General features: G+C 38.1%; 82 non-coding genes across 82 annotated transcripts; all 82 read right to left on the reverse strand.

Moving 5' to 3' along the window:
* Positions 1-85: 85 nt before the first annotated feature.
* Positions 86-167, reverse strand: Trnas-aga (transfer RNA serine (anticodon AGA)). The gene has a single exon. It is a non-coding gene; the product is annotated as a tRNA-Ser (tRNA).
* A 202-nt stretch (positions 168-369) lies between these two features.
* Trnas-aga (transfer RNA serine (anticodon AGA)) lies at positions 370-451 on the reverse strand. The gene has a single exon. It is a non-coding gene; the product is annotated as a tRNA-Ser (tRNA).
* A 202-nt stretch (positions 452-653) lies between these two features.
* Positions 654-734, reverse strand: Trnas-aga (transfer RNA serine (anticodon AGA)). The gene has a single exon. It is a non-coding gene; the product is annotated as a tRNA-Ser (tRNA).
* Positions 735-936: 202 nt separating this feature from the next.
* On the reverse strand, positions 937-1,018 carry Trnas-aga (transfer RNA serine (anticodon AGA)). Its single transcript has one exon. It is a non-coding gene; the product is annotated as a tRNA-Ser (tRNA).
* A 202-nt stretch (positions 1,019-1,220) lies between these two features.
* On the reverse strand, positions 1,221-1,302 carry Trnas-aga (transfer RNA serine (anticodon AGA)). Its single transcript has one exon. It is a non-coding gene; the product is annotated as a tRNA-Ser (tRNA).
* A 202-nt stretch (positions 1,303-1,504) lies between these two features.
* Positions 1,505-1,586, reverse strand: Trnas-aga (transfer RNA serine (anticodon AGA)). Its single transcript has one exon. It is a non-coding gene; the product is annotated as a tRNA-Ser (tRNA).
* A 202-nt stretch (positions 1,587-1,788) lies between these two features.
* Trnas-aga (transfer RNA serine (anticodon AGA)) lies at positions 1,789-1,870 on the reverse strand. The gene has a single exon. It is a non-coding gene; the product is annotated as a tRNA-Ser (tRNA).
* Positions 1,871-2,072: 202 nt separating this feature from the next.
* Trnas-aga (transfer RNA serine (anticodon AGA)) lies at positions 2,073-2,154 on the reverse strand. Its single transcript has one exon. It is a non-coding gene; the product is annotated as a tRNA-Ser (tRNA).
* Positions 2,155-2,356: 202 nt separating this feature from the next.
* On the reverse strand, positions 2,357-2,438 carry Trnas-aga (transfer RNA serine (anticodon AGA)). The gene has a single exon. It is a non-coding gene; the product is annotated as a tRNA-Ser (tRNA).
* A 202-nt stretch (positions 2,439-2,640) lies between these two features.
* Positions 2,641-2,722, reverse strand: Trnas-aga (transfer RNA serine (anticodon AGA)). Its single transcript has one exon. It is a non-coding gene; the product is annotated as a tRNA-Ser (tRNA).
* A 202-nt stretch (positions 2,723-2,924) lies between these two features.
* On the reverse strand, positions 2,925-3,006 carry Trnas-aga (transfer RNA serine (anticodon AGA)). Its single transcript has one exon. It is a non-coding gene; the product is annotated as a tRNA-Ser (tRNA).
* A 202-nt stretch (positions 3,007-3,208) lies between these two features.
* On the reverse strand, positions 3,209-3,290 carry Trnas-aga (transfer RNA serine (anticodon AGA)). The gene has a single exon. It is a non-coding gene; the product is annotated as a tRNA-Ser (tRNA).
* Positions 3,291-3,492: 202 nt separating this feature from the next.
* Positions 3,493-3,574, reverse strand: Trnas-aga (transfer RNA serine (anticodon AGA)). The gene has a single exon. It is a non-coding gene; the product is annotated as a tRNA-Ser (tRNA).
* Positions 3,575-3,776: 202 nt separating this feature from the next.
* Trnas-aga (transfer RNA serine (anticodon AGA)) lies at positions 3,777-3,858 on the reverse strand. Its single transcript has one exon. It is a non-coding gene; the product is annotated as a tRNA-Ser (tRNA).
* Positions 3,859-4,060: 202 nt separating this feature from the next.
* Positions 4,061-4,142, reverse strand: Trnas-aga (transfer RNA serine (anticodon AGA)). Its single transcript has one exon. It is a non-coding gene; the product is annotated as a tRNA-Ser (tRNA).
* Positions 4,143-4,344: 202 nt separating this feature from the next.
* Trnas-aga (transfer RNA serine (anticodon AGA)) lies at positions 4,345-4,426 on the reverse strand. Its single transcript has one exon. It is a non-coding gene; the product is annotated as a tRNA-Ser (tRNA).
* Positions 4,427-4,627: 201 nt separating this feature from the next.
* Positions 4,628-4,709, reverse strand: Trnas-aga (transfer RNA serine (anticodon AGA)). The gene has a single exon. It is a non-coding gene; the product is annotated as a tRNA-Ser (tRNA).
* Positions 4,710-4,911: 202 nt separating this feature from the next.
* Trnas-aga (transfer RNA serine (anticodon AGA)) lies at positions 4,912-4,993 on the reverse strand. The gene has a single exon. It is a non-coding gene; the product is annotated as a tRNA-Ser (tRNA).
* Positions 4,994-5,195: 202 nt separating this feature from the next.
* On the reverse strand, positions 5,196-5,277 carry Trnas-aga (transfer RNA serine (anticodon AGA)). The gene has a single exon. It is a non-coding gene; the product is annotated as a tRNA-Ser (tRNA).
* A 202-nt stretch (positions 5,278-5,479) lies between these two features.
* Positions 5,480-5,561, reverse strand: Trnas-aga (transfer RNA serine (anticodon AGA)). The gene has a single exon. It is a non-coding gene; the product is annotated as a tRNA-Ser (tRNA).
* Positions 5,562-5,763: 202 nt separating this feature from the next.
* On the reverse strand, positions 5,764-5,845 carry Trnas-aga (transfer RNA serine (anticodon AGA)). The gene has a single exon. It is a non-coding gene; the product is annotated as a tRNA-Ser (tRNA).
* A 203-nt stretch (positions 5,846-6,048) lies between these two features.
* On the reverse strand, positions 6,049-6,130 carry Trnas-aga (transfer RNA serine (anticodon AGA)). The gene has a single exon. It is a non-coding gene; the product is annotated as a tRNA-Ser (tRNA).
* A 202-nt stretch (positions 6,131-6,332) lies between these two features.
* Positions 6,333-6,414, reverse strand: Trnas-aga (transfer RNA serine (anticodon AGA)). Its single transcript has one exon. It is a non-coding gene; the product is annotated as a tRNA-Ser (tRNA).
* Positions 6,415-6,616: 202 nt separating this feature from the next.
* Positions 6,617-6,698, reverse strand: Trnas-aga (transfer RNA serine (anticodon AGA)). Its single transcript has one exon. It is a non-coding gene; the product is annotated as a tRNA-Ser (tRNA).
* Positions 6,699-6,900: 202 nt separating this feature from the next.
* Positions 6,901-6,982, reverse strand: Trnas-aga (transfer RNA serine (anticodon AGA)). Its single transcript has one exon. It is a non-coding gene; the product is annotated as a tRNA-Ser (tRNA).
* A 202-nt stretch (positions 6,983-7,184) lies between these two features.
* On the reverse strand, positions 7,185-7,266 carry Trnas-aga (transfer RNA serine (anticodon AGA)). The gene has a single exon. It is a non-coding gene; the product is annotated as a tRNA-Ser (tRNA).
* Positions 7,267-7,752: 486 nt separating this feature from the next.
* Positions 7,753-7,834, reverse strand: Trnas-aga (transfer RNA serine (anticodon AGA)). The gene has a single exon. It is a non-coding gene; the product is annotated as a tRNA-Ser (tRNA).
* Positions 7,835-8,035: 201 nt separating this feature from the next.
* On the reverse strand, positions 8,036-8,117 carry Trnay-aua (transfer RNA tyrosine (anticodon AUA)). The gene has a single exon. It is a non-coding gene; the product is annotated as a tRNA-Tyr (tRNA).
* A 202-nt stretch (positions 8,118-8,319) lies between these two features.
* On the reverse strand, positions 8,320-8,401 carry Trnas-aga (transfer RNA serine (anticodon AGA)). The gene has a single exon. It is a non-coding gene; the product is annotated as a tRNA-Ser (tRNA).
* Positions 8,402-8,603: 202 nt separating this feature from the next.
* Positions 8,604-8,685, reverse strand: Trnas-aga (transfer RNA serine (anticodon AGA)). The gene has a single exon. It is a non-coding gene; the product is annotated as a tRNA-Ser (tRNA).
* Positions 8,686-8,887: 202 nt separating this feature from the next.
* On the reverse strand, positions 8,888-8,969 carry Trnas-aga (transfer RNA serine (anticodon AGA)). Its single transcript has one exon. It is a non-coding gene; the product is annotated as a tRNA-Ser (tRNA).
* Positions 8,970-9,171: 202 nt separating this feature from the next.
* Positions 9,172-9,253, reverse strand: Trnas-aga (transfer RNA serine (anticodon AGA)). Its single transcript has one exon. It is a non-coding gene; the product is annotated as a tRNA-Ser (tRNA).
* Positions 9,254-9,454: 201 nt separating this feature from the next.
* Positions 9,455-9,536, reverse strand: Trnas-aga (transfer RNA serine (anticodon AGA)). Its single transcript has one exon. It is a non-coding gene; the product is annotated as a tRNA-Ser (tRNA).
* Positions 9,537-9,738: 202 nt separating this feature from the next.
* On the reverse strand, positions 9,739-9,819 carry Trnas-aga (transfer RNA serine (anticodon AGA)). The gene has a single exon. It is a non-coding gene; the product is annotated as a tRNA-Ser (tRNA).
* A 202-nt stretch (positions 9,820-10,021) lies between these two features.
* Trnas-aga (transfer RNA serine (anticodon AGA)) lies at positions 10,022-10,103 on the reverse strand. Its single transcript has one exon. It is a non-coding gene; the product is annotated as a tRNA-Ser (tRNA).
* A 202-nt stretch (positions 10,104-10,305) lies between these two features.
* Trnas-aga (transfer RNA serine (anticodon AGA)) lies at positions 10,306-10,387 on the reverse strand. The gene has a single exon. It is a non-coding gene; the product is annotated as a tRNA-Ser (tRNA).
* A 202-nt stretch (positions 10,388-10,589) lies between these two features.
* On the reverse strand, positions 10,590-10,671 carry Trnas-aga (transfer RNA serine (anticodon AGA)). The gene has a single exon. It is a non-coding gene; the product is annotated as a tRNA-Ser (tRNA).
* A 202-nt stretch (positions 10,672-10,873) lies between these two features.
* Positions 10,874-10,955, reverse strand: Trnas-aga (transfer RNA serine (anticodon AGA)). Its single transcript has one exon. It is a non-coding gene; the product is annotated as a tRNA-Ser (tRNA).
* Positions 10,956-11,157: 202 nt separating this feature from the next.
* Trnas-aga (transfer RNA serine (anticodon AGA)) lies at positions 11,158-11,239 on the reverse strand. The gene has a single exon. It is a non-coding gene; the product is annotated as a tRNA-Ser (tRNA).
* Positions 11,240-11,441: 202 nt separating this feature from the next.
* Positions 11,442-11,522, reverse strand: Trnas-aga (transfer RNA serine (anticodon AGA)). Its single transcript has one exon. It is a non-coding gene; the product is annotated as a tRNA-Ser (tRNA).
* Positions 11,523-11,724: 202 nt separating this feature from the next.
* Positions 11,725-11,806, reverse strand: Trnas-aga (transfer RNA serine (anticodon AGA)). The gene has a single exon. It is a non-coding gene; the product is annotated as a tRNA-Ser (tRNA).
* Positions 11,807-12,292: 486 nt separating this feature from the next.
* Positions 12,293-12,374, reverse strand: Trnay-aua (transfer RNA tyrosine (anticodon AUA)). The gene has a single exon. It is a non-coding gene; the product is annotated as a tRNA-Tyr (tRNA).
* Positions 12,375-12,576: 202 nt separating this feature from the next.
* Positions 12,577-12,658, reverse strand: Trnas-aga (transfer RNA serine (anticodon AGA)). The gene has a single exon. It is a non-coding gene; the product is annotated as a tRNA-Ser (tRNA).
* A 202-nt stretch (positions 12,659-12,860) lies between these two features.
* Trnas-aga (transfer RNA serine (anticodon AGA)) lies at positions 12,861-12,942 on the reverse strand. Its single transcript has one exon. It is a non-coding gene; the product is annotated as a tRNA-Ser (tRNA).
* Positions 12,943-13,428: 486 nt separating this feature from the next.
* On the reverse strand, positions 13,429-13,510 carry Trnas-aga (transfer RNA serine (anticodon AGA)). The gene has a single exon. It is a non-coding gene; the product is annotated as a tRNA-Ser (tRNA).
* A 202-nt stretch (positions 13,511-13,712) lies between these two features.
* Trnas-aga (transfer RNA serine (anticodon AGA)) lies at positions 13,713-13,794 on the reverse strand. The gene has a single exon. It is a non-coding gene; the product is annotated as a tRNA-Ser (tRNA).
* Positions 13,795-14,280: 486 nt separating this feature from the next.
* Trnas-aga (transfer RNA serine (anticodon AGA)) lies at positions 14,281-14,362 on the reverse strand. Its single transcript has one exon. It is a non-coding gene; the product is annotated as a tRNA-Ser (tRNA).
* A 202-nt stretch (positions 14,363-14,564) lies between these two features.
* Positions 14,565-14,646, reverse strand: Trnas-aga (transfer RNA serine (anticodon AGA)). Its single transcript has one exon. It is a non-coding gene; the product is annotated as a tRNA-Ser (tRNA).
* A 202-nt stretch (positions 14,647-14,848) lies between these two features.
* On the reverse strand, positions 14,849-14,930 carry Trnas-aga (transfer RNA serine (anticodon AGA)). Its single transcript has one exon. It is a non-coding gene; the product is annotated as a tRNA-Ser (tRNA).
* A 486-nt stretch (positions 14,931-15,416) lies between these two features.
* On the reverse strand, positions 15,417-15,498 carry Trnas-aga (transfer RNA serine (anticodon AGA)). Its single transcript has one exon. It is a non-coding gene; the product is annotated as a tRNA-Ser (tRNA).
* A 202-nt stretch (positions 15,499-15,700) lies between these two features.
* On the reverse strand, positions 15,701-15,782 carry Trnas-aga (transfer RNA serine (anticodon AGA)). Its single transcript has one exon. It is a non-coding gene; the product is annotated as a tRNA-Ser (tRNA).
* Positions 15,783-15,983: 201 nt separating this feature from the next.
* Trnas-aga (transfer RNA serine (anticodon AGA)) lies at positions 15,984-16,065 on the reverse strand. Its single transcript has one exon. It is a non-coding gene; the product is annotated as a tRNA-Ser (tRNA).
* Positions 16,066-16,267: 202 nt separating this feature from the next.
* Positions 16,268-16,349, reverse strand: Trnas-aga (transfer RNA serine (anticodon AGA)). Its single transcript has one exon. It is a non-coding gene; the product is annotated as a tRNA-Ser (tRNA).
* Positions 16,350-16,551: 202 nt separating this feature from the next.
* Positions 16,552-16,633, reverse strand: Trnas-aga (transfer RNA serine (anticodon AGA)). Its single transcript has one exon. It is a non-coding gene; the product is annotated as a tRNA-Ser (tRNA).
* A 202-nt stretch (positions 16,634-16,835) lies between these two features.
* On the reverse strand, positions 16,836-16,917 carry Trnas-aga (transfer RNA serine (anticodon AGA)). The gene has a single exon. It is a non-coding gene; the product is annotated as a tRNA-Ser (tRNA).
* Positions 16,918-17,119: 202 nt separating this feature from the next.
* Trnay-aua (transfer RNA tyrosine (anticodon AUA)) lies at positions 17,120-17,201 on the reverse strand. The gene has a single exon. It is a non-coding gene; the product is annotated as a tRNA-Tyr (tRNA).
* Positions 17,202-17,403: 202 nt separating this feature from the next.
* Positions 17,404-17,485, reverse strand: Trnas-aga (transfer RNA serine (anticodon AGA)). Its single transcript has one exon. It is a non-coding gene; the product is annotated as a tRNA-Ser (tRNA).
* A 487-nt stretch (positions 17,486-17,972) lies between these two features.
* On the reverse strand, positions 17,973-18,054 carry Trnas-aga (transfer RNA serine (anticodon AGA)). Its single transcript has one exon. It is a non-coding gene; the product is annotated as a tRNA-Ser (tRNA).
* A 202-nt stretch (positions 18,055-18,256) lies between these two features.
* Positions 18,257-18,338, reverse strand: Trnas-aga (transfer RNA serine (anticodon AGA)). Its single transcript has one exon. It is a non-coding gene; the product is annotated as a tRNA-Ser (tRNA).
* A 202-nt stretch (positions 18,339-18,540) lies between these two features.
* Positions 18,541-18,622, reverse strand: Trnas-aga (transfer RNA serine (anticodon AGA)). The gene has a single exon. It is a non-coding gene; the product is annotated as a tRNA-Ser (tRNA).
* A 486-nt stretch (positions 18,623-19,108) lies between these two features.
* Positions 19,109-19,190, reverse strand: Trnas-aga (transfer RNA serine (anticodon AGA)). Its single transcript has one exon. It is a non-coding gene; the product is annotated as a tRNA-Ser (tRNA).
* A 202-nt stretch (positions 19,191-19,392) lies between these two features.
* Positions 19,393-19,474, reverse strand: Trnas-aga (transfer RNA serine (anticodon AGA)). The gene has a single exon. It is a non-coding gene; the product is annotated as a tRNA-Ser (tRNA).
* A 202-nt stretch (positions 19,475-19,676) lies between these two features.
* Trnay-aua (transfer RNA tyrosine (anticodon AUA)) lies at positions 19,677-19,758 on the reverse strand. The gene has a single exon. It is a non-coding gene; the product is annotated as a tRNA-Tyr (tRNA).
* A 202-nt stretch (positions 19,759-19,960) lies between these two features.
* Trnas-aga (transfer RNA serine (anticodon AGA)) lies at positions 19,961-20,042 on the reverse strand. The gene has a single exon. It is a non-coding gene; the product is annotated as a tRNA-Ser (tRNA).
* Positions 20,043-20,529: 487 nt separating this feature from the next.
* Trnas-aga (transfer RNA serine (anticodon AGA)) lies at positions 20,530-20,611 on the reverse strand. Its single transcript has one exon. It is a non-coding gene; the product is annotated as a tRNA-Ser (tRNA).
* A 202-nt stretch (positions 20,612-20,813) lies between these two features.
* Positions 20,814-20,895, reverse strand: Trnas-aga (transfer RNA serine (anticodon AGA)). Its single transcript has one exon. It is a non-coding gene; the product is annotated as a tRNA-Ser (tRNA).
* A 202-nt stretch (positions 20,896-21,097) lies between these two features.
* Trnas-aga (transfer RNA serine (anticodon AGA)) lies at positions 21,098-21,179 on the reverse strand. Its single transcript has one exon. It is a non-coding gene; the product is annotated as a tRNA-Ser (tRNA).
* A 486-nt stretch (positions 21,180-21,665) lies between these two features.
* On the reverse strand, positions 21,666-21,747 carry Trnas-aga (transfer RNA serine (anticodon AGA)). The gene has a single exon. It is a non-coding gene; the product is annotated as a tRNA-Ser (tRNA).
* Positions 21,748-21,949: 202 nt separating this feature from the next.
* Positions 21,950-22,031, reverse strand: Trnas-aga (transfer RNA serine (anticodon AGA)). Its single transcript has one exon. It is a non-coding gene; the product is annotated as a tRNA-Ser (tRNA).
* Positions 22,032-22,232: 201 nt separating this feature from the next.
* Trnas-aga (transfer RNA serine (anticodon AGA)) lies at positions 22,233-22,314 on the reverse strand. The gene has a single exon. It is a non-coding gene; the product is annotated as a tRNA-Ser (tRNA).
* Positions 22,315-22,516: 202 nt separating this feature from the next.
* Trnas-aga (transfer RNA serine (anticodon AGA)) lies at positions 22,517-22,598 on the reverse strand. Its single transcript has one exon. It is a non-coding gene; the product is annotated as a tRNA-Ser (tRNA).
* A 202-nt stretch (positions 22,599-22,800) lies between these two features.
* Positions 22,801-22,882, reverse strand: Trnas-aga (transfer RNA serine (anticodon AGA)). Its single transcript has one exon. It is a non-coding gene; the product is annotated as a tRNA-Ser (tRNA).
* A 202-nt stretch (positions 22,883-23,084) lies between these two features.
* Positions 23,085-23,166, reverse strand: Trnas-aga (transfer RNA serine (anticodon AGA)). Its single transcript has one exon. It is a non-coding gene; the product is annotated as a tRNA-Ser (tRNA).
* A 202-nt stretch (positions 23,167-23,368) lies between these two features.
* Trnas-uga (transfer RNA serine (anticodon UGA)) lies at positions 23,369-23,450 on the reverse strand. Its single transcript has one exon. It is a non-coding gene; the product is annotated as a tRNA-Ser (tRNA).
* Positions 23,451-23,652: 202 nt separating this feature from the next.
* Positions 23,653-23,734, reverse strand: Trnas-aga (transfer RNA serine (anticodon AGA)). The gene has a single exon. It is a non-coding gene; the product is annotated as a tRNA-Ser (tRNA).
* A 487-nt stretch (positions 23,735-24,221) lies between these two features.
* Positions 24,222-24,303, reverse strand: Trnas-aga (transfer RNA serine (anticodon AGA)). Its single transcript has one exon. It is a non-coding gene; the product is annotated as a tRNA-Ser (tRNA).
* A 202-nt stretch (positions 24,304-24,505) lies between these two features.
* On the reverse strand, positions 24,506-24,587 carry Trnaf-aaa (transfer RNA phenylalanine (anticodon AAA)). Its single transcript has one exon. It is a non-coding gene; the product is annotated as a tRNA-Phe (tRNA).
* Positions 24,588-24,789: 202 nt separating this feature from the next.
* Positions 24,790-24,871, reverse strand: Trnas-aga (transfer RNA serine (anticodon AGA)). Its single transcript has one exon. It is a non-coding gene; the product is annotated as a tRNA-Ser (tRNA).
* A 202-nt stretch (positions 24,872-25,073) lies between these two features.
* Trnas-aga (transfer RNA serine (anticodon AGA)) lies at positions 25,074-25,155 on the reverse strand. The gene has a single exon. It is a non-coding gene; the product is annotated as a tRNA-Ser (tRNA).
* A 201-nt stretch (positions 25,156-25,356) lies between these two features.
* Trnas-aga (transfer RNA serine (anticodon AGA)) lies at positions 25,357-25,438 on the reverse strand. The gene has a single exon. It is a non-coding gene; the product is annotated as a tRNA-Ser (tRNA).
* Positions 25,439-25,640: 202 nt separating this feature from the next.
* On the reverse strand, positions 25,641-25,722 carry Trnas-aga (transfer RNA serine (anticodon AGA)). The gene has a single exon. It is a non-coding gene; the product is annotated as a tRNA-Ser (tRNA).
* Positions 25,723-25,924: 202 nt separating this feature from the next.
* On the reverse strand, positions 25,925-26,006 carry Trnas-aga (transfer RNA serine (anticodon AGA)). Its single transcript has one exon. It is a non-coding gene; the product is annotated as a tRNA-Ser (tRNA).
* Between the last annotated feature and the right edge of the window lie 445 nt (positions 26,007-26,451).

Raw genomic sequence — 26,451 nt, forward strand, 5'->3', positions numbered from 1 at the left:
AGTTGAGAATGATCTAATGTTTACCTGTGTTTTTGATTGAATCCATTTACACTTTTCCCTGACCATGAATAAAATCCAAAAGCAACGTCGCCGATAGGATTCGAACCTACGCGGGGAGACCCCAATGGATTTCTAGTCCATCGCCTTAACCGCTCGGCCACGACGACCACATGCATTTTAGTTCTCATACTTCTATCTTTATTATGTATCAATCAGATCTTTCTGATATTATACGATTAAAAATTACAATTCCTCCTGTCCAACCGTTCTGTTTTTGTTCTTCTTAGTTGAGAATAATCTAATGTTTTCCTGTGTTTCGATTGAATCCATTTACACTTTTCCCTGACCATGAATAAAATCCACAAGCGACGTCGCCGATAGCATTCGAACCTATGCGGGGAGAACCCAATGGATTTCTAGTCCATCGCCTTAACCGCTCGGCCACGACGACCTCATGCATTTTAGTTCTCATACTTCTATCTTTATTATGTATCAATCAGATCTTTATGATATTATACGATCAAAAATAAACATTCCTTCTTTCTAACCGTTCTATTTTGCTTCTCCTCAGTTGAGAATGATCTAATGTTTACCTGTGTTTCGATTGAATCCATTTACACTTTTCCCTGACCATGAATAAAATCCAAAAGCAACGTCGCCGATAGGATTCGAACCTATGCGGGGAGACCCAATGGATTTCTAGTCCATCGCCTTCACCGCTCGGCCACGACGACCACATGCGTTTTAGTTCTCATACTTCTATCTTTATTATGTATCAATCAGATCTTTATGATATTATACGATTAAAAATTACAATTCCTCCTGTCCAACCGTTCTGTTTTTGTTCTTCTTAGTTGAGAATAATCTAATGTTTTCCTGTGTTTCGATTGAATCCATTTACACTTTTCCCTGACCATGAATAAAATCCAAAAGCAACGTCGCCGATAGCATTCGAACCTATGCGGGGAGACCCCAATGGATTTCTAGTCCATCGCCTTAACCGCTCGGCCACGACGACCACATGCATTTTAGTTCTCATACTTCTATCTTTATTATGTATCAATCAGATCTTTATGATAATATACGATTAAAAATAAACATTCGTTCTTTTTAACCGTTCTATTTTGCTTCTTCTCAGTTGAGAATGATCTAATGTTTACCTGTGTTTCGATTGAATCCATTTACACTTTTCCCTGACCATGAATAAAATCCAAAAGCAACGTCGCCGATAGGATTCGAACCTACGCGGGGAGACCCCAATGGATTTCTAGTCCATCGCCTTAACCGCTCGGCCACGACGACCACATGCATTTTAGTTCTCATACTTCTATCTTTATTATGTATCAATCAGATCTTTATGATAATATACGATTAAAAATAAACATTCGTTCTTTTTAACCGTTCTATTTTGCTTCTTCTCAGTTGAGAATGATCTAATGTTTACCTGTGTTTCGATTGAATCCATTTACACTTTTCCCTGACCATGAATAAAATCCAAAAGCAACGTCGCCGATAGGATTCGAACCTTCGCGGGGAGACCCCAATGGATTTCTAGTCCATCGCCTTAACCGCTCGGCCACGACGACCACATGCATTTTAGTTCTCATACTTCTATCTTTATTATGTATCAATCAGATCTTTATGATATTATACGATTAAAAATGACAATTCCTCCTGTCCAACCGTTCTGTTTTTGTTCTTCTTAGTTGAGAATAATCTAATGTTTTCCTGTGTTTCGAGTGAATCCATTTACACTTTTCCCTGACCATGAATAAAATCCAAAAGCGACGTCGCCGATAGCATTCGAACCTATGCGGGGAGAACCCAATGGATTTCTAGTCCATCGCCTTAACCGCTCGGCCACGACGACCACATGCATTTTAGTTCTCATACTTCTATCTTTATTATGTATCAATCAGATCTTTATGATATTATACGATTAAAAATAAACATTCCTTCTTTCCAACCGTTCTATTTTGCTTCTCCTCAGTTGAGAATGATCTAATGTTTACCTGTGTTTCGATTGAATCCATTTACACTTTTCCCTGACCATGAATAAAATCCAAAAGCAACGTCGCCGATAGGATTCGAACCTATGCGGGGAGACCCCAATGGATTTCTAGTCCATCGCCTTAACCGCTTTGCCACGACGACCACATGCATTTTAGTTCTCATACTTCTATCTTTATTATGTATCAATCAGATCTTTATGATATTATACGATTAAAAATTACAATTCCTCCTGTCCAACCGTTCTCTTTTTGTTCTTCTTAGTTGAGAATAATCTAATGTTTTCCTGTGTTTCGATTGAATCCATTTACACTTTTCCCTGACCATGAATAAAATCCAAAAGCAACGTCGCCGATAGCATTCGAACCTATGCGGGGAGACCCCAATGGATTTCTAGTCCATCGCCTTAACCGCTCGGCCACGACGACCACATGCATTTTAGTTCTCATACTTCTATCTTTATTATGTATCAATCAGATCTTTATGATAATATACGATTAAAAATAAACATTCGTTCTTTTTAACCGTTCTATTTTGCTTCTTCTCAGTTGAGAATGATCTAATGTTTACCTGTGTTTCGATTGAATCCATTTACACTTTTCCCTGACCATGAATAAAATCCAAAAGCAACGTCGCCGATAGGATTCGAACCTACGCGGGGAGACCCCAATGGATTTCTAGTCCATCGCCTTAACCGCTCGGCCACGACGACCACATGCATTTTAGTTCTCATACTTCTATCTTTATTATGTATCAATCAGATCTTTATGATATTATACGATTAAAAATGACAATTCCTCCTGTCCAACCGTTCTGTTTTTGTTCTTCTTAGTTGAGAATAATCTAATGTTTTCCTGTGTTTCGATTGAATCCATTTACACTTTTCCCTGACCATGAATAAAATCCAAAAGCGACGTCGCCGATAGCATTCGAACCTATGCGGGGAGAACACAATGGATTTCTAGTCCATCGCCTTAACCGCTCGGCCACGACGACCACATGCATTTTAGTTCTCATACTTCTATCTTTATTATGTATCAATCAGATCTTTATGATATTATACGATTAAAAATTACAATTCCTCCTGTCCAACCGTTCTCTTTTTGTTCTTCTGAGTTGAGAATAATCTAATGTTTTCCTGTGTTTCGATTGAATCCATTTACACTTTTCCCTGACCATGAATAAAATCCAAAAGCAACGTCGCCGATAGCATTCGAACCTATGCGGGGAGACCCCAATGGATTTCTAGTCCATCGCCTTAACCGCTCGGCCACGACGACCACATGCATTTTAGTTCTCATACTTCTATCTTTATTATGTATCAATCAGATCTTTATGATAATATACGATTAAAAATAAACATTCGTTCTTTTTAACCGTTCTATTTTGCTTCTTCTCAGTTGAGAATGATCTAATGTTTACCTGTGTTTCGATTGAATCCATTTACACTTTTCCCTGACCATGAATAAAATCCAAAAGCAACGTCGCCGATAGGATTCGAACCTACGCGGGGAGACCCCAATGGATTTCTAGTCCATCGCCTTAACCGCTCGGCCACGACGACCACATGCATTTTAGTTCTCATACTTCTATCTTTATTATGTATCAATCAGATCTTTATGATATTATACGATTAAAAATGACAATTCCTCCTGTCCAACCGTTCAGTTTTTGTTCTTCTTAGTTGAGAATAATCTAATGTTTTCCTGTGTTTCGATTGAATCCATTTACACTTTTCCCTGACCATGAATAAAATCCAAAAGCGACGTCGCCGATAGCATTCGAACCTATGCGGGGAGAACCCAATGGATTTCTAGTCCATCGCCTTAACCGCTCGGCCACGACGACCACATGCATTTTAGTTCTCATACTTCTATCTTTATTATGTATCAATCAGATCTTTATGATATTATACGATTAAAAATAAACATTCCTTCTTTCTAACCGTTCTATTTTGCTTCTCCTCAGGTGAGAATGATCTAATGTTTACCTGTGTTTCGATTGAATCCATTTACACTTTTCCCTTACCATGAATAAAATCCAAAAGCAACGTCGCCGATAGGATTCGAACCTACGCGGGGCGACCCCAATGGATTTCTAGTCCATCGCCTTAACCGCTCGGCCACGACGACCACATACATTTTAGTTCTCATACTTCTATCTTTATTATGTATCAATCAGATCTTTATGATATTATACGATTAAAAATGACAATTCCTCCTGTCCAACCGTTCTGTTTTTGTTCTTCTTAGTTGAGAATAATCTAATGTTTTCCTGTGTTTCGATTGAATCCATTTACACTTTTCCCTGACCATGAATAAAATCCAAAAGCAACGTCGCCGATAGGATTCGAACCTATGCGGGGAGACCCCAATGGATTTCTAGTCCATCGCCTTAACCGCTCGGCCACGACGACCACATGCATTTTAGTTCTCATACTTCTATCTTTATTATGTATCAATCAGATCTTTATGATATTATACGATTAAAAATGAACATTTCTTTTTTTAACCGTTCTATTTTGCTTCTTCTCAGTTGAGAATGATCTAATGTGTACCTGTGTTTCGATTGAATCCATTTACACTTTTCCCTGACCATGAATAAAATCCAAAAGCAACGTCGCCGATAGGATTCGAACCTATGCGGGGAGACCCCAATGGATTTCTAGTCCATCGCCTTAACCGCTCGGCCACGACGACCACATGCATTTTAGTTCTCATACTTCTATCTTTATTATGTATCAATCAGATCTTTCTGATATTATACGATTAAAAATGAACATTCCTTCTTTTTAATCGTTCTATTTTGCTTCTTCTCAGTTGAGAATTATCTAATGTTTACCTGTGTTTCGATTGAATCCATTTACACTTTTCCCTGACCATGAATAAAATCCAAAAGCAACGTCGCCGATAGGATTCGAACCTATGCGGGGAGACCCCAATGGATTTCTAGTCCATCGCCCTAACCGCTCGGCCACGACGACCACATGCATTTTAGTTCTCATACTTCTATCTTTATTATGTATCAATCAGATCTTTCTGATATTATACGATTAAAAATGACAATTCCTCCTGTCCAACCGTTCTGTTTTTGTTCTTCTTAGTTGAGAATAATCTAATGTTTTCCTGTGGTTCGATTGAATCCATTTACACTTTTCCCTGACCATGAATAAAATCCAAAAGCAACGTCGCCGATAGGATTCGAACCTACGCGGGGAGACCCCAATGGATTTCTAGTCCATCGCCTTAACCGCTCGGCCACGACGACCACATGCATTTTAGTTCTCATACTTCTATCTTTATTATGTATCAATCAGATCTTTATGATATTATACGATTAAAAATGACAATTCCTCCTGTCCAACCGTTCTGATTTTGTTCTTCTTAGTTGAGAATAATCTAATGTTTTCCTGTGGTTCGATTGAATCCATTTACACTTTTCCCTGACCATGAATAAAATCCAAAAGCAACGTCGCCGATAGGATTCGAACCTACGCGGGGAGACCCCAATGGATTTCTAGTCCATCGCCTTAACCGCTCGGCCACGACGACCACATGCATTTTAGTTCTCATACTTCTATCTTTATTATGTATCAATCAGATCTTTCTGATATTATACGATTAAAAATGACAATTCCTCCTGTCCAACCGTTCTGTTTTTGTTCTTCTTAGTTGAGAATAATCTAATGTTTTCCTGTGGTTCGATTGAATCCATTTACACTTTTCCCTGACCATGAATAAAATCCAAAAGCAACGTCGCCGATAGGATTCGAACCTACGCGGGGAGACCCCAATGGATTTCTAGTCCATCGCCTTAACCGCTCGGCCACGACGACCACATGCATTTTAGTTCTCATACTTCTATCTTTATTATGTATCAATCAGATCTTTATGAATATTATACGATTAAAAATTACAATTCCTCCTGTCAAACCGTTCTGTTTTTGTTCTTCTTAGTTGAGAATAATCTAATGTTTTCCTGTGTTTCGATTGAATCCATTTACACTTTTCCCTGACCATGAATAAAATCCAAAAGCAACGTCGCCGATAGGATTCGAACCTATGCGGGGAGACCCCAATGGATTTCTAGTCCATCGCCTTAACCGCTCGGCCACGACGACCACATGCATTTTAGTTCTCATACTTCTATCTTTATTATGTATCAATCAGATCTTTATGATATTATACGATTAAAAATTACAATTCCTCCTGTCCAACCGTTCTCTTTTTGTTCTTCTTAGTTGAGAATGATCTAATGTTTTCCTGTGTTTCGATTGAATCCATTTACACTTTTCCCTGACCATGAATAAAATCCAAAAGCAACGTCGCCGATAGCATTCGAACCTATGCGGGGAGACCCCAATGGATTTCTAGTCCATCGCCTTAACCGCTCGGCCACGACGACCACATGCATTTTAGTTCTCATACTTCTATCTTTATTATGTATCAATCAGATCTTTATGATAATATACGATTAAAAATAAACATTCGTTCTTTTTAACCGTTCTATTTTGCTTCTTCTCAGTTGAGAATGATCTAATGTTTACCTGTGTTTCGATTGAATCCATTTACACTTTTCCCTGACCATGAATAAAATCCAAAAGCAACGTCGCCGATAGGATTCGAACCTACGCGGGGAGACCCCAATGGATTTCTAGTCCATCGCCTTAACCGCTCGGCCACGACGACCACATGCATTTTAGTTCTCATACTTCTATCTTTATTATGTATCAATCAGATCTTTATGATATTATACGATTAAAAATGACAATTCCTCCTGTCCAACCGTTCTGTTTTTGTTCTTCTTAGTTGAGAATAATCTAATGTTTTCCTGTGTTTCGATTGAATCCATTTACACTTTTCCCTGACCATGAATAAAATCCAAAAGCAACGTCGCCGACAGGATTCGAACCTACGCGGGGAGACCCCAATGGATTTCTAGTCCATCGCCTTAACCGCTCGGCCACGACGACCACATGCATTTTAGTTCTCATACTTCTATCTTTATTATGTATCAATCAGATCTTTATGATATTATACGATTAAAAATTACAATTCCTCCTGTCCAACCGTTCTGTTTTTGTTCTTCTTAGTTGAGAATAATCTCATGTTTTCCTGTGTTTCGATTGAATCCATTTACACTTTTCCCTGACCATGAATAAAATCCAAAAGCAACGTCGCCGATAGGATTCGAACCTATGCGGGGAGACCCCAATGGATTTCTAGTCCATCGCCTTCACCGCTCGGCCACGACGACCACATGCGTTTTAGTTCTCATACTTCTATCTTTATGATGTATCAATCAGATCTTTATGATATTATACGATTAAAAATAACAATTCCTCCTGTCCAACCGTTCTGTTTTTGTTCTTCTTAGTTGAGAATAATCTAATGTTTTCCTGTGTTTCGATTGAATCCATTTACACTTTTCCCTGACCATGAATAAAATCCAAAAGCAACGTCGCCCATAGCATTCGAACCTATGCGAGGAGACCCCAATGGATTTCTAGTCCATCGCCTTAAACGCTCGGCCACGAAGACCACATGCATTTTAGTTCTCATACTTCTATCTTTATTATGTATCAATCAGATCTGTATGATATTATACGATTAAAAATTACAATTCGTCCTGTCCAACCGTTCTGTTTTTGTTCTTCTAAGTTGAGAATAATCTAATGTTTTCCTGTGTTTCGATTGAATCCATTTACACTTTTCCCTGACCATGAATAAAATCCAAAAGCAACGTCGCCGATAGGATTCGAACCTATGCGGGGAGACCCCAATGGATTTCTAGTCCATCGCCTTAACCGCTCGGCCACGACGACCACATGCATTTTAGTTCTCATACTTCTATCTTTATTATGTATCAATCAGATCTTTATGATATTATACGATTAAAAATGAACATTTCTTTTTTTAACCGTTCTATTTTGCTTCTTCTCAGTTGAGAATGATCTAATGTGTACCTGTGTTTCGATTGAATCCATTTACACTTTTCCCTGACCATGAATAAAATCCAAAAGCAACGTCGCCGATAGGATTCGAACCTATGCGGGGAGACCCCAATGGATTTATAGTCCATAAACTTAACCGCTCGGCCACGACGACCACATGCATTTTAGTTCTCATACTTCTATCTTTATTATGTATCAATCAGATCTTTCTGATATTATACGATTAAAAATGAACATTCCTTCTTTTTAACCGTTCTATTTTGCTTCTTCTCAGTTGAGAATTATCTAATGTTTACCTGTGTTTCGATTGAATCCATTTACACTTTTTCCTGACCATGAATAAAATCCAAAAGCAACGTCGCCGATAGGATTCGAACCTATGCGGGGAGACCCCAATGGATTTCTAGTCCATCGCCTTAACCGCTCGGCCACGACGACCACATGCATTTTAGTTCTCATACTTCTATCTTTATTATGTATCAATCAGATCTTTATGATATTATACGATTAAAAAGTACAATTCCTCCTGTCCAACCGTTCTGTTTTTGTTCTTCTTAGTTGAGAATAATCTAATGTTTTCCTGTGTTGCGATTGAATCCATTTACACTTTTCCCTGACCATGAATAAAATCCAAAAGCAACGTCGCCGATAGGATTCGAACCTATGCGGGGAGACCCCAATGGATTTCTAGTCCATCGCCTTAACCGCTCGGCCACGACGACCACATGCATTTTAGTTCTCATACTTCTATCTTTATTATGTATCAATCAGATCTTTATGATATTATACGATTAAAAAGTACAATTCCTCCTGTCCAACCGTTCTCTTTTTGTTCTTCTTAGTTGAGAATGATCTAATGTTTTCCTGTGTTTCGATTGAATCCATTTACACTTTTCCCTGACCATGAATAAAATCCAAAAGCAACGTCGCCGATAGCATTCGAACCTATGCGGGGAGACCCCAATGGATTTCTAGTCCATCGCCTTCACCGCTCGGCCACGACGACCACATGCATTTTAGTTCTCATACTTCTATCTTTATTATGTATCAATCAGATCTTTATGATAATATACGATTAAAAATAAACATTCGTTCTTTTTAACCGTTCTATTTTGCTTCTTCTCAGTTGAGAATGATCTAATGTTTACCTGTGTTTCGATTGAATCCATTTACACTTTTCCCTGACCATGAATAAAATCCAAAAGCAACGTCGCCGATAGGATTCGAACCTACGCGGGGAGACCCCAATGGATTTCTAGTCCATCGCCTTAACCGCTCGGCCACGACGACCACATGCATTTTAGTTCTCATACTTCTATCTTTATTATGTATCAATCAGATCTTTATGATATTATTCGATAAAAATGACAATTCCTCCTGTCCAACCGTTCTGTTTTTGTTCTTCTTAGTTGAGAATAATCTAATGTTTTCCTGTGTTTCGATTGAATCCATTTACACTTTTCCCTGACCATGAATAAAATCCAAAAGCAACGTCGCTTACAGGATTCGAACCTACGCGGGGAGACCCCAATGGATTTCTAGTCCATCGCCTTAACCGCTCGGCCACGACGACCACATGCATTTTAGTTCTCATACTTCTATCTTTATTATGTATCAATCAGATCTTTATGATATTATACGATTAAAAATAAACATTCCTTCTTTCTAACCGTTCTATTTTGCTTCTCCTCAGTTTAGAATGATCTAATGTTTACCTGTGTTTCGATTGAATCCATTTACACTTTTCCCTGACCATGAATAAAATCCAAAAGCAACGTCGCCGATAGGATTCGAACCTATGCGGGGAGACCCAATGGATTTCTAGTCCATCGCCTTCACCGCTCGGCCACGACGACCACATGCATTTTAGTTCTCATACTTCTATCTTTATTATGTATCAATCAGATCTTTATGATAATATACGATTAAAAATAAACATTCGTTCTTTTTAACCGTTCTATTTTGCTTCTTCTCAGTTGAGAATGATCTAATGTTTACCTGTGTTTCGATTGAATCCATTTACACTTTTCCCTGACCATGAATAAAATCCAAAAGCAACGTCGCCGATAGGATTCGAACCTACGCGGGGAGACCCCAATGGATTTCTAGTCCATCGCCTTAACCGCTCGGCCACGACGACCACATGCATTTTAGTTCTCATACTTCTATCTTTATTATGTATCAATCAGATCTGTATGATATTATACGATTAAAAATTACAATTCCTCCTGTCCAACCGTTCTGTTTTTGTTCTTCTTAGTTGAGAATAATCTAATGTTTTCCTGTGTTTCGATTGAATCCATTTACACTTTTCCCTGACCATGAATAAAATCCAAAAGCGACGTCGCCGATAGCATTCGAACCTATGCGGGGAGAACCCAATGGATTTCTAGTCCATCGCCTTAACCGCTCGGCCACGACGACCACATGCATTTTAGTTCTCATACTTCTATCTTTATTATGTATCAATCAGATCTTTATGATATTATACGATTAAAAATAAACATTCCTTCTTTCTAACCGTTCTATTTTGCTTCTCCTCAGTTGAGAATGATCTAATGTTTACCCGTGTTTCGATTGAATCCATTTACACTTTTCCCTGACCATGAATAAAATCCAAAAGCAACGTCGCCGATAGGATTCGAACCTATGCGGGGAGACCCCAATGGATTTCTAGTCCATCGCCTTCACCGCTCGGCCACGACGACCACATGCGTTTTAGTTCTCATACTTCTATCTTTATTATGTATCAATCAGATCTTTATGATATTATACGATTAAAAATTACAATTTCTCCTGTCCAACCGTTCTGTTTTTGTTCTTCTTAGTTGAGAATAATCTAATGTTTTCCTGTGTTTCGATTGAATCCATTTACACTTTTCCCTGACCATGAATAAAATCCAAAAGCAACGTCGCCGATAGGATTCGAACCTATGCGGGGAGACCCCAATGGATTTCTAGTCCATCGCCTTAACCGCTCGGCCACGACGACCACATGCATTTTAGTTCTAATACTTCTATCTTTATTATGTATCAATCAGATCTTTATGATATTATACGATTAAAAATTACAATTCCTCCTGTCCAACCGTTCTGTTTTTGTTCTTCTAAGTTGAGAATAATCTAATGTTTTCCTGTGTTTCGATTGAATCCATTTACACTTTTCCCTGACCATGAATAAAATCCAAAAGCAACGTCGCCGATAGGATTCGAACCTGTGCGGGGAGACCCCAATGGATTTCTAGTCCATCGCCTTAACCGCTCGGCCACGACGACCACATGCATTTTAGTTCTCATACTTCTATCTTTATTATGTATCAATCAGATCTTTATGATAATATACGATTAAAAATAAACATTCCTTCTTTTTAACCGTTCTATTTTGCTTCTTCTCAGTTGAGAATGATCTAATGTTTACCTGTGTTTCGATTGAATCTATTTACACTTTTCCCTGACCATGAATAAAATCCAAAAGCAACGTCGCGACAGGATTCGAACCTACGCAGGGAGACCCCAATGGATTTCTAGTCCATCGCCTTAACCGCTCGGCCACGACGACCACATGCATTTTAGTTCTCATACTTCTATCTTTATTATGTATCAATCAGATCTTTATGATATTATACGATTAAAAATTACAATTCCTCCTGTCCAACCGTTCTGTTTTTGTTCTTCTTAGTTTAGAATAATCTAATGTTTTCCTGTGTTTCGATTGAATCCATTTACACTTTTCCCTGACCATGAATAAAATCCAAAAGCAACGTCGCCGATAGGATTCGAACCTATGCGGGGAGACCCCAATGGATTTCTAGTCCATCGCCTTCACCGCTCGGCCACGACGACCACATGCGTTTTAGTTCTCATACTTCTATCTTTATTATGTATCAATCAGATCTTTATGATATTATACGATTAAAAATAACAATTCCTCCTGTCCAACCGTTCTGTTTTTGTTCTTCTTAGTTGAGAATAATCTAATGTTTTCCTGTGTTTCGATTGAATCCATTTACACTTTTCCCTGACCATGAATAAAATCCAAAAGCAACGTCGCCCATAGCATTCGAACCTATGCGAGGAGACCCCAATGGATTTATAGTCCATCGCCTTAAACGCTCGGCCACGAAGACCACATGCATTTTAGTTCTCATACTTCTATCTTTATTATGTATCAATCAGATCTGTATGATATTATACGATTAAAAATTACAATTCGTCCTGTCCAACCGTTCTGTTTTTGTTCTTCTAAGTTGAGAATAATCTAATGTTTTCCTGTGTTTCGATTGAATCCATTTACACTTTTCCCTGACCATGAATAAAATCCAAAAGCAACGTCGCCGATAGGATTCGAACCTATGCGGGGAGACCCCAATGGATTTATAGTCCATAAACTTAACCGCTCGGCCACGACGACCACATGCATTTTAGTTCTCATACTTCTATCTTTATTATGTATCAATCAGATCTTTCTGATATTATACGATTAAAAATGAACATTCCTTCTTTTTTACCGTTCTATTTTGCTTCTTGTCAGTTGAGAATTATCTAATGTTTACCTGTGTTTCGATTGAATCCATTTACACTTTTCCCTGACCATGAATAAAATCCAAAAGCAACGTCGCCGATAGCATTCGAACCTATGCGGGGAGACCCCAATGGATTTCTAGTCCATCGCCTTAACCGCTCGGCCACGACGACCACATGCATTTTAGTTCTCATACTTCTATCTTTATTATGTATATATCAGATCTTTATGATAATATACGATTAAAAATAAACATTCCTTCTTTTTAACCGTTCTATTTTGCTTCTTCTCAGTTGAGAATGATCTAATGTTTACCTGTGTTTCGATTGAATCCATTTACACTTTTCCCTGACCATGAATAAAATCCAAAAGCAACGTCGTCGATAGGATTCGAACCAATGCGGGGAGACCCCAATGGATTTCTAGTCCATCGCCTTAACCGCTCGGCCACGACGACCACATGCATTTTAGTTCTCATACGTCTATCTTTATTATGTATCAATCAGATCTATATGATATTATACGATTAAAAATGAACATTCATTCTTTTAAACGGTTCCATTTTGCTTCTTCTAAGTTAAGTATGATCTAATGTTTACCTGTGTTTCGATTGAATCCATTTACACTTTTCCTGACCATGAATACAATCCAAAAGCAACGTCGCCGAAAGGATTCGAACGTATGCGGGGAGACCCCAATGGATTTCTAGTCCCTCGCCTTAACCGCTCGGCCACGACCGCCCACATGCATTTTAGTTCTCATACTTCTATCTTTATTATGTATCAATCAGATCTTTATGATATTATACGATTGAAAATTACAATTCCTCCTGTCCAACAGTTCTGTTTTTGTTCTTCTTAGTTGAGAATAATCTAATGTTTTCCTGTGTTTCGATTAAATCCATTTACACTTTTCCCTGACCATGAATAAAATCCAAAAGCAACGTCGCCGATAGGATTCGAACCTATGCGGGGAGACCCCAATGGATTTCTAGTCCATCGCGTTAACCGCTCGGCCACGACGACCACATGCATTTTAGTTCTCATACTTCTATCTTTATTATGTATCAATCAGATCTTTCTCATATTATACGATTAAAAATAAACATTCCTTCTTTTTAACCGTTCTATTTTGCTTCATCTCAGTTGAGAATGATCTAATGTTTACCTGTGTTTCGATTGAATCCATTTACACTTTTCCCTGACCATGAATAAAATCCAAAAGCAACGTCGCCGATAGGATTCGAACCTATGCGGGGACACCCCAATGGATTTCTAGTCCATCGCCTTCACCGCTCGGCCACGACGACCACATGCGTTTTAGTTCTCATACTTCTATCTTTATTATGTATCAATCAGATCTTTATGATATTATACGATTAAAAATAACAATTCCTCCTGTCCAACCGTTCTGTTTTTGTTCTTCTTTGTTCAGAATAATCTAATGTTTTCCTGTGTTTCGATTGAATCCATTTACACTTTTCCCTGACCATGAATAAAATCCAAAAGCAACGTCGCCCATAGCATTCGAACCTATGCGAGGAGACCCCAATGGATTTCTAGTCCATCGCCTTAAACGCTCGGCCACGAAGACCACATGCATTTTAGTTCTCATACTTCTATCTTTATTATGTATCAATCAGATCTGTATGATATTATACGATTAAAAATTACAATTCGTCCTGTCCAACCGTTCTGTTTTTGTTCTTCTAAGTTGAGAATAATCTAATGTTTTCCTGTGTTTCGATTGAATCCATTTACACTTTTCCCTGACCATGAATAAAATCCAAAAGCAACGTCGCCGATAGGATTCGAACCTATGCGGGGAGACCCCAATGGATTTCTAGTCCATCGCCTTAACCGCTCGGCCACGACGACCACATGCATTTTAGTTCTAATACTTCTATCTTTATTATGTATCAATCAGATCTTTATGATATTATACGATTAAAAATTACAATTCCTCCTGTCCAACCGTTCTGTTTTTGTTCTTCTTAGTTGAGAATAATCTAATGTTTTCCTGTGTTTCGATTGAATCCATTTACACTTTTCCCTGACCATGAATAAAATCCAAAAGCAACGTCGCCGATAGCATTCGAACCTATGCGGGGAGACCCCAATGGATTTCTAGTCCATCGCCTTAACCGCTCGGCCACGACGACCACATGCATTTTAGTTCTCATACTTCTATCTTTATTATGTATATATCAGATCTTTATGATAATATACGATTAAAAATAAACATTCCTTCTTTTTAACCGTTCTATTTTGCTTCTTCTCAGTTGAGAATGATCTAATGTTTACCTGTGTTTCGATTGAATCCATTTACACTTTTCCCTGACCATGAATAAAATCCAAAAGCAACGTCGTCGATAGGATTCGAACCAATGCGGGGAGACCCCAATGGATTTCTAGTCCATCGCCTTAACCGCTCGGCCACGACGACCACATGCATTTTAGTTCTCATACGTCTATCTTTATTATGTATCAATCAGATCTATATGATATTATACGATTAAAAATGAACATTCATTCTTTTAAACGGTTCCATTTTGCTTCTTCTAAGTTAAGTATGATCTAATGTTTACCTGTGTTTCGATTGAATCCATTTACACTTTTCCTGACCATGAATACAATCCAAAAGCAACGTCGCCGAAAGGATTCGAACGTATGCGGGGAGACCCCAATGGATTTCTAGTCCCTCGCCTTAACCGCTCGGCCACGACCGCCCACATGCATTTTAGTTCTCATACTTCTATCTTTATTATGTATATATCAGATCTTTATGATATTATACGATTAAAAATGAACATTCCTTCTTTTTAACCGTTCTATTTTGCTTCTTCTCAGTTGAGAATGATCTAATGTTTACGTGTGTTTCGATTAAATCCATTTACACTTTTCCCTGACCATGAATAAAATCCAAAAGCAACGTCGTCGATAGGATTCGAACGTATGCGGGGACACCCCAATGGATTTCTAGTCCATCGCCTTAACCGCTCGGCCACGACGACCACATGCATTTTAGTTCTCATACGTCTATCTTTATTATGTATCAATCAGATCTATATGATATTATACGATTAAAAATTACAATTCGTCCTGTCCAACCGTTCTGTTTTTGTTCTTCTTAGTTGAGAATAATCTAATGTTTTCCTGTGTTTCGATTGAATCCATTTACACTTTTCCCTGACCATGAATAAAATCCAAAAGCAACGTCGCCGATAGGATTCGAACCTATGCGGGGAGACCCCAATGGATTTCTAGTCCATCGCCTTAACCGCTCGGCCACGACGACCACATGCATTTTAGTTCTAATACTTCTATCTTTATTATGTATCAATCAGATCTTTATGATATTATACGATTAAAAATGAACATTTCTTTTTTTAACCGTTCTATTTTGCTTCTTCTCAGTTGAGAATGATCTAATGTTTACCTGTGTTTCGATTGAATCCATTTACACTTTTCCCTGACCATGAATAAAATCCAAAAGCAACGTCGCCGATAGGATTCGAACCTATGCGGGGAGACCCTAATGGATTTCTAGTCCATCGCCTTCACCGCTCGGCCACGACGACCACAAGCATTTTAGTTCTCATACTTCTATCTTTATTATGTATCAATCAGATCTGTATGATATTATACGATTAAAAATTACAATTCCTCCTGTCCAACCGTTCTGTTTTTGTTCTTCTTAGTTGAGAATAATCTAATGTTTTCCTGTGTTTCGATTGAATCCATTTACACTTTTCCCTGACCATGAATAAAATCCAAAAGCAACGTCGCCGATAGCATTCGAACCTATGCGGGGAGACCCCAATGGATTTCTAGTCCATCGCCTTAACCGCTCGGCCACGACGACCACATGCATTTTAGTTCTCATACTTCTATCTTTATTATGTATCAATCAGATCTTTATGATATTATACGATTTAAAATAAACATTCCTTCTTTTTAACCGTTCTATTTTGCTTCTTCTCAGTTGAGAATGATCTAATGTTTACCTGTGTTTCGATTGAATCCATTTACACTTTTCCCTGACCATGAATAAAATCCCAAAGCAACGTCGCCGATAGGATTCGAACCTACGCGGGGAGACCCCAATGGATTTCTAGTCCATCGCCTTAACCGCTCGGCCACGACGACCACATGCATTTTAGTTCTCATACTTCTATCTTTATTATGTATCAATCAGATCTTTATGATATTATACGATTAAAAATTACAATTCCTCCTGTCCAACCGTTCTGTTTTTGTTCTTCTTAAATGAGAATAATCTAATGTTTTCCTGTGTTTCGATTGAATCCATTTACACTTTTCCCTGACCATGAATAAAATCCAAAAGCAACGTCGCCGATAGGATTCTTACCTATGCGGGGAGACACCAATGGATTTCTAGTCCATCGCCTTAACCGCTCGGCCACGACGACCACATGCATTTTAGTTCTCATACTTCTATCTTTATTATGTATCAATCAGATCTTTATGATATTATACGATTAACAATTACAATTCCTCCTGTCCAACCGTTCTGTTTTTGTTCTTCTTAGTTGAGAATAATCTAATGTTTTCCTGTGTTTCGATTGAATCCATTTCCACTTTTCCCTGACCATGAATAAAATCCAAAAGCAACGTCGCCGATAGCATTCGAACCTATGCGGGGAGACCCCAATGGATTTATAGTCCATCGCCTTAACCGCTCGGCCACGACGACCACATGCATTTTAGTTCTCATACTTCTATCTTTATTATGTATATATCAGATCTTTATGATATTATACGATTAAAAATGAACATTCCTTCTTTTTAACCGTTCTATTTTGCTTCTTCTCAGTTGAGAATGATCTAATGTTTGCCTGTGTTTCGATTGAATCCATTTACACTTTTTCCTGACCATGAATAAAATCCAACAGCAACGTCGTCGATAGGATTCGAACCTATGCGGGGAGACCCCATTAGATTTCTAGTCCACCGCCTTAACCGCTCGGCCACGACGACCACATGCATTTTAGTTCTCATACTTCTATCTTTATTATGTATCAATCAGATCTTTATGATATTATACGATTAAAAATGAACATTCATTCTTTTAAACGGTTCCATTTTGCTTCTTCTAAGTTTAGAATGATCTAATGTTTACCTGTGTTTCGATTGAATCCATTTACACTTTTTCCTGACCATGAATACAATCCAAAAGCAACGTCGCCGAAAGGATTCGAACATATGCGGGGAGACCCCAATGGATTTCTAGTCCCTCGCCTTAACCGCTCTACCGCGACCGCCCACATGCATTTTAGTTCTCATACTTCTATCTTTGTTATGTATATATCAGATCTTTATGATATTATACGATTAAAAATGAACATTCCTTCTTTCTAACCGTTCTATTTTGCTTCTTCTCAGTTGAGAATGATCTAATGTTTACCTGTGTTTCGATTGAATCCATTTACACTTTTCCCTGACCATGAATAAAATCCAAATGCAACGTCGTCGATAGGATTCGAACCTATGCGGGGAGACCCCAATGGATTTCTAGTCCATCGCCTTCACCGCTCGGCCACGACGACCACATGCATTTTAGTTCTCATACTTCTATCTTTATTATGTATCAATCAGATCTGTATGATATTATACGATTAAAAATTACAATTCCTCCTGTCCAACCGTTCTGTTTTTGTTCTTCTTAGTTGAGGGTAATCTAATGTTTTCCTGTGTTTCGATTGAATCCATTTACACTTTTCCCTGACCATGAATAAAATCCAAAAGCAACGTCGCCGATAGGATTCGAACCTATGCGGGGAGACCCCAATAGATTTCTAGTCCATCGCCTTAACCGCTCGGCCACGACGACCACATGCATTTTAGTTCTCATACTTCTATCTTTATTATGTATCAATCAAATCTTTATGATATTATACGATTAAAAATTACAATTCCTCCTGTCCAACCGTTCTGTTTTTGTTCTTCTTAGTTGAGAATAATCTAATGTTTTCCTGTGTTTCGATTGAATCCATTTACACTTTTCCCTGACCATGAATAAAATCCAAAAGCAACGTCGTCGATAGGATTCGAACCAATGAGGGGAGACCCCAATGGATTTCTAGTCCATCGCCTTAACCGCTCGGCCACGACGACCACATGCATTTTAGTTCTCATACGTCTATCTTTATTATGTATCAATCAGATCTATATGATATTATACGATTAAAAATGAACATTCATTCTTTTAAACGGTTCAATTTTGCTTCTTCTAAGTTAAGTATGATCTAATGTTTACCTGTGTTTCGATTGAATCCATTTACACTTTTCCTGACCATGAATACAATCCAAAAGCAACGTCGCCGAAAGGATTCGAACGTATGCGGGGAGACCCCAATGGATTTCTAGTCCCTCGCCTTAACCGCTCGGCCACGACCGCCCACATGCATTTTAGTTCTCATACTTCTATCTTTATTATGTATATATCAGATCTTTATGATATTATACGATTAAAAATGAACATTCCTTCTTTTTAACCGTTCTATTTTGCTTCTTCTCAGTTGAGAATGATCTAATGTTTACGTGTGTTTCGATTAAATCCATTTACACTTTTCCCTGACCATGAATAAAATCCAAAAGCAACGTCGTCGATAGGATTCGAACCTATGCGGGGACACCCCAATGGATTTCTAGTCCATCGCCTTAACCGCTCGGCCACGACGACCACATGCATTTTAGTTCTCATACGTCTATCTTTATTATGTATCAATCAGATCTTTATGATATTATACGATTAAAAATTACAATTTGTCCTGTCCAACCGTTCTGTTTTTGTTCTTCTTAGTTGAGAATAATCTAATGTTTTCCTGTGTTTCGATTGAATCCATTTACACTTTTCCCTGACCATGAATAAAATCCAAAAGCAACGTCGCCGATAGGATTCGAACCTATGCGGGGAGACACCAATGGATTTCTTGTCCATCGCCTTAACCGCTCGGCCACGACGACCACATGCATTTTAGTTCTCATACTTCTATCTTTATTATGTATCAATCAGATCTTTATGATATTATACGATTAACAATTACAATTCCTCCTGTCCAACCGTTCTGTTTTTGTTCTTCTTAGTTGAGAATAATCTAATGTTTTCCTGTGTTTCGATTGAATCCATTTACACTTTTCCCTGACCATGAATAAAATCCAAAAGCAACGTCGCCGATAGCATTCGAACCTATGCGGGGAGACCCCAATGGATTTATAGTCCATCGCCTTAACCGCTCGGCCACGACGACCACATGCATTTTAGTTCTCATACTTCTATCTTTATTATGTATATATCAGATCTTTATGATATTATACGATTAAAAATGAACATTCCTTCTTTTTAACCGTTCTATTTTGCTTCTTCTCAGTTTAGAATGATCTAATGTTTGCCTGTGTTTCGATTGAATCCATTTACACTTTTTCCTGACCATGAATAAAATCCAACAGCAACGTCGTCGATAGGATTCGAACCTATGCGGGGAGACCCCATTAGATTTCTAGTCCATCGCCTTAACCGCTCGGCCACGACGACCACATGCATTTTAGTTCTCATACTTCTATCTTTATTATGTATCAATCAGATCTTTATGATATTATACGATTAAAAATGAACATTCATTCTTTTAAACGGTTCCATTTTGCTTCTTCTAAGTTTAGAATGATCTAATGTTTACCTGTGTTTCGATTGAATCCATTTACACTTTTTCCTGACCATGAATACAATCCAAAAGCAACGTCGCCGAAAGGATTCGAACATATGCGGGGAGACCCCAATGGATTTCTAGTCCCTCGCCTTAACCGCTCGGCCACGACCGCCCACATGCATTTTAGTTCTCATACTTCTATCTTTGTTATGTATATATCAGATCTTTATGATATTATACGATTAAAAATGAACATTCCTTCTTTCTAACCGTTCTATTTTGCTTCTTCTCAGTTGAGAATGATCTAATGTTTACCTGTGTTTCGATTGAATCCATTTACACTTTTCCCTGACCATGAATAAAATCCAAATGCAACGTCGTCGATAGGATTCGAACCTATGCGGGGAGACCCCAATGGATTTCTAGTCCATCGCCTTCACCGCTCGGCCACGACGACCACATGCATTTTAGTTCTCATACTTCTATCTTTATTATGTATCAATCAGATCTGTATGATATTATACGATTAAAAATTACAATTCCTCCTGTCCAACCGTTCTGTTTTTGTTCTTCTTAGTTGAGAATAATCTAATGTTTTCCTGTGTTTCGATTGAATCCATTTACACTTTTCCCTGACCATGAATAAAATCCAAAAGCAACGTCGCCGATAGGATTCGAACCTATGCGGGGAGACCCCAATAGATTTCTAGTCCATCGCCTTAACCGCTCGGCCACGACGACCACATGCATTTTAGTTCTCATACTTCTATCTTTATTATGTATCAATCAAATCTTTATGATATTATACGATTAAAAATTACAATTCCTCCTGTCCAACCGTTCTGTTTTTGTTCTTCTTAGTTGAGAATAATCTAATGTTTTCCTGTGTTTCGATTGAATCCATTTACACTTTTCCCTGACCATGAATAAAATCCAAAAGCAACGTCGTCGATAGGATTCGAACCAATGAGGGGAGACCCCAATGGATTTCTAGTCCATCGCCTTAACCGCTCGGCCACGACGACCACATGCATTTTAGTTCTCATACGTCTATCTTTATTATGTATCAATCAGATCTATATGATATTATACGATTAAAAATGAACATTCATTCTTTTAAACGGTTCAATTTTGCTTCTTCTAAGTTAAGTATGATCTAATGTTTACCTGTGTTTCGATTGAATCCATTTACACTTTTCCTGACCATGAATACAATCCAAAAGCAACGTCGCCGAAAGGATTCGAACGTATGCGGGGAGACCCCAATGGATTTCTAGTCCCTCGCCTTAACCGCTCGGCCACGGCCGCCCACATGCATTTTAGTTCTCATACTTCTATCTTTATTATGTATATATCAGATCTTTATGATATTATACGATTAAAAATGAACATTCATTCTTTTTAACCGTTCGATTTTGCTTCTTCTCAGTTGAGAATGATCTAATGTTTACGTGTGTTTCGATTAAATCCATTTACACTTTTCCCTGACCATGAATAAAATCCAAAAGCAACGTCGTCGATAGGATTCGAACCTATGCGGGGACACCCCAATGGATTTCTAGTCCATCGCCTTAACCGCTCGGCCACGACGACCACATGCATTTTAGTTCTCATACGTCTATCTTTATTATGTATCAATCAGATCTTTATGATATTATACGATTAAAAATTACAATTCGTCCTGTCCAACCGTTCTGTTTTTGTTCTTCTTAGTTGAGAATAATCTAATGTTTTCCTGTGTTTCGATTGAATCCATTTACACTTTTCCCTGACCATGAATAAAATCCAAAAGCAACGTCGCCGATAGGATTCGAACCTATGCGGGAAGACCCCAATGGATTTCTAGTCCATCGCCTTAACCGCTCGGCCACGACGACCACATGCATTTTAATACTCATACTTCTATCTTTATTATGTATCAATCAGATCTTTATGATATTATACGATTAAAAATGAACATTTCTTTTTTTAACCGTTCTATTTTGCTTCTTCTCAGTTGAGAATGATCTAATGTTTACCTGTGTTTCGATTGAATCCATTTACACTTTTCCCTGACCATGAATAAAATCCAAAAGCAACGTCGCCGATAGGATTCGAACCTATGCGGGGAGACCCCAATGGATTTCTAGTCCATCGCCTTAACCGCTCGGCCACGACGACCACATGCATTTTAGTTCTCATACTTCTATCTTTATTATGTATCAATCAGATCTTTATGATATTATACGATTAAAAATTACAATTCCTCCTGTCCAACCGTTCTGTTTTTGTTCTTCTTAAATGAGAATTATCTAATGTTTTCCTGTGTTTCGATTGAATCCATTTACACTTTTCCCTGACCATGAATAAAATCCAAAAGCAACGTCGCCGATAGGATTCGAACCTATGCGGGGAGACCCCAATGGATTTCTAGTCCATCGCCTTAACCGCTCGGCCACGACGACCACATGCATTTTAGTTCTCATACTTCTATCTTTATTATGTATATATCAGATCTTTATGATATTATACGATTAAAAATGAACATTCCTTCTTTTTAACCGTTCTATTTTGCTTCTTCTCAGTTGAGAATGATCTAATGTTTACCTGTGTTTCGATTGAATCCATTTACACTTTTTCCTGACCATGAATAAAATCCAACAGCAACGTCGTCGATAGGATTCGAACCTATGCGGGGAGACCCCAATAGATTTCTAGTCCATTGCCTTAACCGCTAAGCCACGACGACCACATGCATTTTAGTTCTCATACTTCTATCTTTATTATGTATCAATCAGATCTTTATGATATTATACGATTAAAAATAAACATTCCTTCTTTTTAACCGTTCTATTTTGCTTCTTCTCAGTTGAGAATGATCTAATGTTTACGTGTGTTTCGATTGAATCCATTTACACTTTTCCCTGACCATGAATAAAATCCAAAAGCAACGTCGCCGATAGGATTCGAACCTACGCGGGGAGACCCCAATGGATTTCTAGTCCATCGCCTTAACCGCTCGGACACGACGACCACATGCATTTTAGTTCTCATACTTCTATCTTTATTATGTATCAATCAGATCTTTATGATATTATACGATTAAAAATTACAATTCCTCCTGTCCAACCGTTCTGTTTTTGTTCTTCTTAGTTGAGAATAATCTAATGTTTTCCTGTGTTTCGATTGAATCCATTTACACTTTTCCCTGACCATGAATAAAATCCAAAAGCAACGTCGCCGATAGCATTCGAACCTATGCGGGGAGACCCCAATGGATTTCAACTCCATCGCCTTAACCGCTCGGCCACAACGACCACATGCATTTTAGTTCTCATACTTCTATCTTTATTTTGTATATATCAGATCTTTATGATATTATACGATTAAAAATGAACATTCCTTCTTTTTAACCGTTCTATTTTGCTTCTTCTCAGTTGAGAATGATCTAATGTTTACCTGTGTTTCGATTGAATCCATTTACACTTTTTCCTGACCATGAATAAAATCCAACAGCAACGTCGTCGATAGGATTCGAACCTATGCGGGGAGACCCCAATAGATTTCTAGTCCATCGCCTTAACCGCTCGGCCACGACGACCACATGCATTTTAGTTCTCATACTTCTATCTTTATTATGTATCAATCAGATCTTTATGATATTATACGATTAAAAATGAACATTCATTCTTTTAAACGGTTCCATTTTGCTTCTTCTAAGTTTAGAATGATCTAATGTTTACCTGTGTTTGGATTGAATCCATTTACACTTTTTCCTGACCATGAATACAATCCAAAAGCAACGTCGCCGAAAGGATTCGAACATATGCGGGGAGACCCCAATGGATTTCTAGTCCCTCGCCTTAACCGCTCGGCCACGACCGCCCACATGCATTTTAGTTCTCATACTTCTATCTTTATTATGTATATATCAGATCTTTATGATATTATACGATTAAAAATGAACATTCCTTCTTTTGAACCGTTCTATTTTGCTTCTTCTCAGTTGAGAATGATCTAATGTTTACGTGTGTTTCGATTGAATCCATTTACACTTTTCCCTGACCATGAATAAAATCCAAAAGCAACGTCGTCGATAGGATTCGAACCTATGCGGGGACACCCCAATGGATTTCTAGTCCATCGCCTTAACCGCTCGGCCACGACGACCACATGCATTTTAGTTCTCATACGTCTATCTTTATTATGTATCAATCAGATCTTTATGATATTATACGATTAAAAATTACAATTCGTCCTGTCCAACCGTTCTGTTTTTGTTCTTCTTAGTTGAGAATAATCTAATGTTTTCCTGTGTTTCGATTGAATCCATTTACACTTTTCCCTGACCATGAATAAAATCCAAAAGCAACGTCGCCGATAGGATGCGAACCTATGCGGTGAGACCCAAATGGATTTTTAGTCCATCGCCTTAACCGCTCGGCCACGACGACCACATGCATATTAGTTCTCATACTTCTATCTTTATTACGTATCAATCAGATCTTTATGATATTATACGATTAAAAATTCACATTTCTTTTTGTTAACCGTTCTATTTTGCTTCTTCTCAGTTGAGAATGATCTAATGTTTACCTGTGTTTCGATTGAATCCATTTACACTTTTCCCTGACCATGAATAAAATCCAAAAGCAACGTCGCCGATAGGATTCGAACTTATGCGGGAAGACCCCAATGGATTTCTAGTCCATCGCCTTCACCGCTCGGCCACGACGACCACATGCATTTTAGTTCTCATACTTCTATCTTTATTATGTATCAATCAGATCTTTCTGATATTATACGATTAAAAATTACAATTCCTCCTGTCCAACCGTTCTGTTTTTGTTCTTCTTAGTTGAGAATAATCTAATGTTTTCCTGTGTTTCGATTGAGTCCATTTACACTTTTCCCTGACAATGAATAAAATCCAAAAGCAACGTCGCCGATAGGATTCGAACCTAAGCGGGGAGACCCAAATGGATTTCTAGTCCATCGCCTTAACCGCTCGGCCACGACGACCACATGCATTTTAGTTCTCATACTTCTATCTTTATTATGTATCAATCAGATCTATATGATATTATACGATTAAAAATGAACATTTCTTTTTTTAACCGTTCTATTTTGCTTCTTCTCAGTTGAGAATGATCTAATGTTTACCTGTGTTTCGATTGAATCCATTTACACTTTTCCCTGACCATGAATAAAATCCAAAAGCAACGTCGCCGATAGGATTCGAACCTACGCGGGGAGACCCCAATGGATTTCTAGTCCATCGCCTTCACCGCTCGGCCACGACGACCACATGCATTTTAGTTCTCATACTTCTATCTTTATTATGTATCAATCAGATCTTTCTGATATTATACGATTAAAAATTACAATTCCTCCTGTCCAACAGTTCTGTTTTTGTTCTTCTTAGTTGAGAATAATCTAATGTTTTCCTGTGTTTCGATTGAGTCCATTTCCACTTTTCCCTGACCATGAATAAAATCCAAAAGCAACGTCGCCGATAGGATTCGAACCTAAGCGGGGAGACCCCAATGGATTTCTAGTCCATCGCCTTAACCGCTCGGCCACGACGACCACAGGCATTTTAGTTCTCATACGTCTATCTTTATTATGTATCAATCAGATCTTTATGATTATATACGATTAAAAATAAACATTCCTTCTTTTTAACCGTTCTATTTTGCTTCTTCTCAGTTGAGAATGATCTAATGTTTACCTGTGTTTCGATTGAATCCATTTACACTTTTCCCTGACCATGAATAAAATCCAAAAGCAACGTCGCCGATAGGATTCGAACCTACGCGGGGAGACCCCAATGGATTTCTAGTCCATCGCCTTAACCGCTCGGCCACGACGACCACATGCATTTTAGTTCTCATACTTCTATCTTTATTATGTATCAATCAGATCTTTATGATATTATACGATTAAAAATGAACATTCATAATTTTAAACGGTTCCATTTTGCTTCTTCTAAGTTTAGAATGATCTAATGTTTACCTGTGTTTGGATTGAATCCATTTACACATTTTCCTGACCATGAACAAAATCCAAAAGCAACGTCGCCGAAAGGATTCGAACATATGCGGGGAGACCCCAATGGATTTCTAGTCCCTCGCCTTAACCGCTCGGCCACGACCGCCCACATGCATTTTAGTTCTCATACTTCTATCTTTATTATATATCAATCAGATCTTTATGATATTATACGATTAAAAATGAACATTCCTTCTTTTTAACCGTTCTATTTTGCTTCTTTTCAGTTGAGAATGATCTAATGTTTACCTGTGTTTCGATTGAATC

The sequence above is a fragment of the Euprymna scolopes genome, chromosome 7 (assembly GCF_053919585.1).
Source record: "Euprymna scolopes isolate OS-2025 chromosome 7, ASM5391958v1, whole genome shotgun sequence".
In the NCBI taxonomy this organism is placed as follows: domain Eukaryota; kingdom Metazoa; phylum Mollusca; class Cephalopoda; order Sepiida; family Sepiolidae; genus Euprymna; species Euprymna scolopes.